The 5,711-nt window shown below is 40.0% G+C and overlaps 1 protein-coding gene across 1 annotated transcript in view; it reads right to left on the bottom strand.

The window, feature by feature from the left end:
- crppa (CDP-L-ribitol pyrophosphorylase A) overlaps positions 1–5,711 on the bottom strand; it is a 45,039-nt gene that overhangs the window by 27,366 nt on the left and 11,962 nt on the right. The gene's annotated exons all lie outside the window — the stretch shown is intronic.

Genomic DNA, 5,711 nt, shown 5'->3' with positions numbered 1-5,711 from the left:
CCAGAGGAGGGACAGTGGTTTGGACATGTCCAGAGGAGGGACAGTGGGTATATTGGTAGAAGGATGTTAGAAATGCAGCTGCAGGAAAAAGACAAAGAGGAGACATGTGGATGCAGTTAGAGAGGACATGGAGGTAGTTGGAGTGAGGACAGAGGACAGAGTGAGATGGAGGAGGACTCGCTGTGGAGACCCTGAAGAGAGTAAAACCGAAAGAAGAAGATGATGAAGACTTTTGAAGGAATAAGAACTTTCATATTTTTTAAAGAAATAAATAATAAAAAATGTCGAGGGCCAAATCAAATGAAACACTGATCAGCTCATTTGGTCAATCGAGACTTTCAGTTCTCAGGAGGTGAGGAGTTCAGCTGCAGATACTGGATGATTAATAATAATCTCTATAACAGAAAAAGGTTTGTAGGCTCCATCATCCAGGTAGATGATGACAAAAACGGTTAAATCGTGTCATCTGGACCAGTTTCTTTAAACATTTCCCACTTAAAGAAACTGGTCCAGATAAGATTTAACCGTTTCTGTCTTTATAACAGACTTGGCCTTAACGTGGAGCTGATATCTCCCTGGACTGACAGCAACAAATTGCAAACTTTATTTATAAAGAAGTTTTTGAATTGTCTGTAAAACGTTTGTGAGGGTTCAGTTTCCTCAGGTGAGTCTCAGGGCCACGTTCGTTTATCACCAAATTATTTTAGCATCTTTCAAAGATTACAAAAACAAATTCTCTACCGAAATATCTGGAGCCATCGCAGGCGTCTGGAACTCGTCTGGAACTCGTCTGGAACCCTCCACGTGAGTCAGAAAACACGAGAGATGAAAGCAACAGACTGTAGTCAATCCGAGATGTGATTGAGACAATTTGTGACTCAATTAGGACAAATGTTTACACGTCATTTGCAGAAATGTTCCTAGTTTTACTTATTACTACTTCATTATTACTTGCAGCTGAGTGCGTACTTAAAGTTCAGTGAGATTCAAAGAGAACATTTTTCTCACAGTTTTGTGTCTCCAACTAGTTGCCAACAGTCACGTGCGCTGTGAGATACAAGCTTTACACTTCAGTGTTTTGGCCACAAATTTCAGTGCACGGTTGATTTCCGGTGTCCTGTAGTTTACTGGCTGTAATAAATAAAGTGCTGTGTGTTGTCATCAGTGCTTGCTCCCATACAAAGATGAAACTGACTCTCTGCATTTAACCCACGGCGCCTGGGATACGCCCAGGTGGAGCAGTGGGCAGAGCCCGGGCAGCAGTCCAGGTTTAGGTGTCCTGCTCAGAGACACCACGACACGTGCACTGACCGGGGATCGAACCCACCAGTGATGATAAAAGTGTTACATGTTGTCATCAAAGAGATGAACTTTGTCTCTTCTAAATGTGCAGCATTTCATTTTTAATCTGAGCGATGTGTTTCTAGCAAACATTGCTTCGTCTAATCAAACGGCAGAACAGTAAAATAAACACGGCTCTGTCTCCTCAACAATACGTCTTGATTTCTGTCTACAGTAAATGACACATCTTCTAATAAGTTTGGGGTAATTACCATTAAAAACATAATTAAGTTGAGATATGAGCCAGAGGAATCTTTTTGTTACGAAGAACTAAAAATATACACGAAGATGAAAGGATTGCTGAAGAGCAGAGCGTACAGAGGAGGGGAGCTCAGCTCAAGAAGAGCTTTCTTCCTGTCATTTTGTCTCATAAAACATCTTCTTGTCTGCGTTGCTCTTCATTCTGAACCCACTTTAGAAAAATTATGGGATAACTTTGCAAGACTGCTCAACAGGAAAGAATTTGCAAAAAGTTTTTAAAAATTTAAAAACACCACGCACACGTGTCCAAGTTCAGATATCATTTGTGTCCTCTCCTTTTTTATTATCCGGGGCGGCTGTGGCTCAGTGGTTAGAGCAGTCGGCCTCCATTGCAAGAGTTGGGGGTTCGATTCCACCAGCAGCCACATGCCGACGTGTCCCTGGGCAAGACACCGAACCCCTCACAGCCTCCGATGTGTGTCCCATCGGTGAAAGAATGTGATAAAGCTCTGATCTAGTATAGAGCTGTACGAACGGGCAAATGAGGCACAGATTGTTGTAAAGAGCTTTGAGTGTCTTCAGAAGATAACAAGGAGCTGCATAAGTACAGAACATTTTCCATTTATTACTAACAAACCGTTTGGGTTTGTAACTTTGCTCCATCATACTGTTTGACTTTGGATGATTTAAAGTAAACTCTTGTGTCATTATGACTCTTTAACACACCAACAGCCCAACTGTGACTGAATCGGCTGCAACAAACTACAGTGCTGCTAATTAAAGTCCTTAAAGTTGTCACTGTATGTAAATATGTTTGTTTTAGGTAGTTGCAGGAGTTAACATGGCAGATTTATTTTGCAGACGTTTCTCATTTTTCTCTGCAAGTCTGGATTTAAACTGGATTAAATGAGTGTCTTTAATTTAATAACACTCTGCTGAAGGAATTTCTAATTCTAATCTTGCTCTTAGTGTCTTCCTTTCTCAGACCCAAGCTGCCAAACCTTCACCTGCACACTCTGACTCTATCCCTGTATTAGATTCACCTAATGGCAGTGCGACAAAAGCTATTTTTCATCTTCCGCCTTTCAGTTGCCTTTCGTCTCCTCCCATTAATCTTCTTCCTTCACAAACTCAGTGAAAGGATGTATCTGGTACCAAGCAGGCACACCGGAAAAACACGGCCCCACTGGCCACCTGAGTACAGGTGGGACTGACTCCAATGAGTCAATCCAAAGAGGCCGCAACAGGCCCCAATCTGTCTCTGGGTTCTGTCCAGCACCAGAAAGTGAGATCCACGTGTTCTGAAGGACCTGGAGCAGGTTTAAAGGTGGATGAGCTGTTTAGATCAGTGCAGAACATTAAGACACGAAGTGAGGAGTGCTCGGCTGCTGCCTTCAGACGTCAGCAGCCGAAGACACAAACAGACCAGGATCACCCAGGAGACATGTCTCCATGTACAGGTGGATATATGGTGGGGGTTTGTGGTGGGGGCGAGTGTGTTGCTAAATACAGTAAAAACCTGCCACTTGTTGGGAAGTTTAATGTCTTTATTAAAAGGTGTTACTGGGTGGTTAATTTTAGTCATACAAGTCTTTTTGAACCTTGTTGTAAAAAACATTATTTCTCTTTAAAACCACTACGTCTGTCCTTACAGTGTCAGTTTCTAGGAGCTTCACCTGTTAGGTATCCACCTTGTTCCTCACCCCCATGCTGCCTTGCATGAATTATGGGCGCGACTTCCAGTGTGGACCAGAACCGACGTTCGTTTGTGTGAACACTACGAACTAAAGTAGTTTCTCTGATCATTGTGGATTTAATTTAAACATGTAGGAACACCACGTGTCAGAGCTCCAACAGGACAATATAATCATACCGCTGCATGCTGAGGACGAGGGACGGAGGACGAGCTGAAGAAGTGGCTGCAGATTATATCTACTAGCATATTTAGCTACATCTATTAGCATATTTAGCTACATCTACTAGCATATTTAGCTACATCTACTAGCATATTTAGCTACATTTATTAGCATAATTAGCTACATCTACTAGCATATTTAGCTACATCTACTTGCATATATAGCTACTTATACTAGCATATTTAGCTACATCTACTAGCATATTTAGCTACATCTACTAGCATATTTAGCTACATGTACTAGCATATTTAGCTACATCTACTAGCATATTTAGTTACTTATACTAGCATATTTAGCTACATCTACTAGCATATTTAGCTACATGTAATAGCATATTTAGCTACATCTACTAGCATATTTAGCTACATCTATTAGCATATTTAGCTACTTATACTAGCATATTTAGCTACATCTATTAGCATATTTAGCTACATCTATTAGCATATTTAGCTATATCTATTAGCATATTTAGCTACATCTACTAGCATATTTAGCTACTTATACTAGCATATTTAGATACATACTAGCATATTTAGCTACATCTATTAGCATATTTAGCTACATCTACTAGCATATTTAGCTACTTATACTAGCATATTTAGCTACTTATACTAGCATATTTAGCTACATCTATTAGCATATTTAGCTACTTATACTAGCATATTTAGCTACTTATACTAGCATATTTAGCTAATTATACTAGCATATTTAGCTACATCTATTAGCATATTTAGCTACTTATACTAGCATATTTAGCTACAATAACCTGGAGACAGTAATTCATGCATTCATTACATCCAGGCTCGACTATTGCAACTCACTCCTGTTTGGTATCAGTCAGACCTCCATAGCTAGACTCCAACTGGTCCAGAATGCAGCAGCCCGGTTTTTGACCAGCACAAGCAAAAGAGAGCACATTACACCTGTTTTGGCCTCACTGCACTGGCTTCCGGTTCACCTTCGAATCAAATTCAAAATACTCTTGTATGTCTATAAATCACAAAACAGCTCTGCCCCCTCCTATCTTACTGATCTGCTCCAGCCGTATGTCCCACCACGTTCTCTCAGATCAGCAGACCAGTTGCTCCTAACAGTCCCAGGAACCCGTCTCAAGCGAAGAGGTGACAGGGCCTTCTCTGTAGCAGGACCAAGACTTTGGAATGAGTTACCTCTGCTGGTTAGACAGGCCCCCTCCCTCACAGTTTTTAAATCTCGCTTAAAAACACACTTTTATTCCCTGGCTTTCTGCACTGTGTGATCTGTGCTGAGTCTGTGTGCATCACACTGTGTTGGTCATGTTGCGGTTGTTGTTGTTATCCATTATTGTTTTTGTTGGTTTCTACATTTTTGGTGTCCTGTTATGTAATCTGTTGCTGTGTGCTTGTTCTGTTTGTCCCTGTACAGCACTTTGGTGTGCTTTGTCACTGTTTAAAGTGCTTTATAAATAAATTGGTATGGTATGGTATATTTAGCTACATCTATTAGCATATTAAACTACATCTATTAGCATATTTAGCTACTTATACCATCATATTTGAAATTGATCTGATCACCAACAGTTTGTTGCCTTGGGTTCAGATAAACCATTGAACATGTGCTCCATTGCTCCATATGGTTTGTATTTTGTATTTGATGTTTTCCTGTCCGCTGTGCTTGTTTGTTTCTATCGTACAGCACTTCGGTTGGTCTAGTTGCTGCTTCAAGTGCTCTATAAATAAACTGCTATGTTTCTTCAGATAACTCTGTCCGATGGTGACTCGTTCCACAACAAACCATTTTGAATTAACGTTGCAGTGCGTCCCTCGTTTAAGTTTAAGAGCACACAGCAAATACTGTTAGTACCATTACGTACCAGTTAGTCTCAGATGAGTCAGTGACTGGTTTTGGTCCTGGAAACCACACCTGGAATGCAGTGTTTGAACCGTTTATGTTTTAGCAAAGGTATAATTGTATTTTATTTTGTGTTTGATCATTGAACTTGTGTCTTTTTTGTGTGATTATATTTTTGTAGCACTTTGTATTTGTTTGAAATTTCACCTTGTTTCAGTCTCTGGCATGTTTGCATAAATGCTTATTTAAGTACAATATTCCTGTTAGACAAACAAATAAATAAAAATAATTGTCATTGATTATTTCAAGTGATGGATCCAAAAAAAAAGGTTAAAACCAACAACTGGACTTTGAAAATCTTCTGGTTGGGTTGTTCTTTTAACCTTTTTTTCCTGAATTGATCATGACCTGGTGAGAATCTTC

The sequence above is a fragment of the Nematolebias whitei genome, chromosome 5, assembly GCF_014905685.2.
Source record: "Nematolebias whitei isolate Nwh7 chromosome 5, NemWhi1, whole genome shotgun sequence".
Taxonomy (NCBI): Eukaryota; Metazoa; Chordata; class Actinopteri; order Cyprinodontiformes; family Rivulidae; genus Nematolebias; species Nematolebias whitei.
The sequence above is the reverse complement of the archived record's forward strand: the minus strand, read 5'-3'. Positions and strand labels throughout refer to the sequence as shown.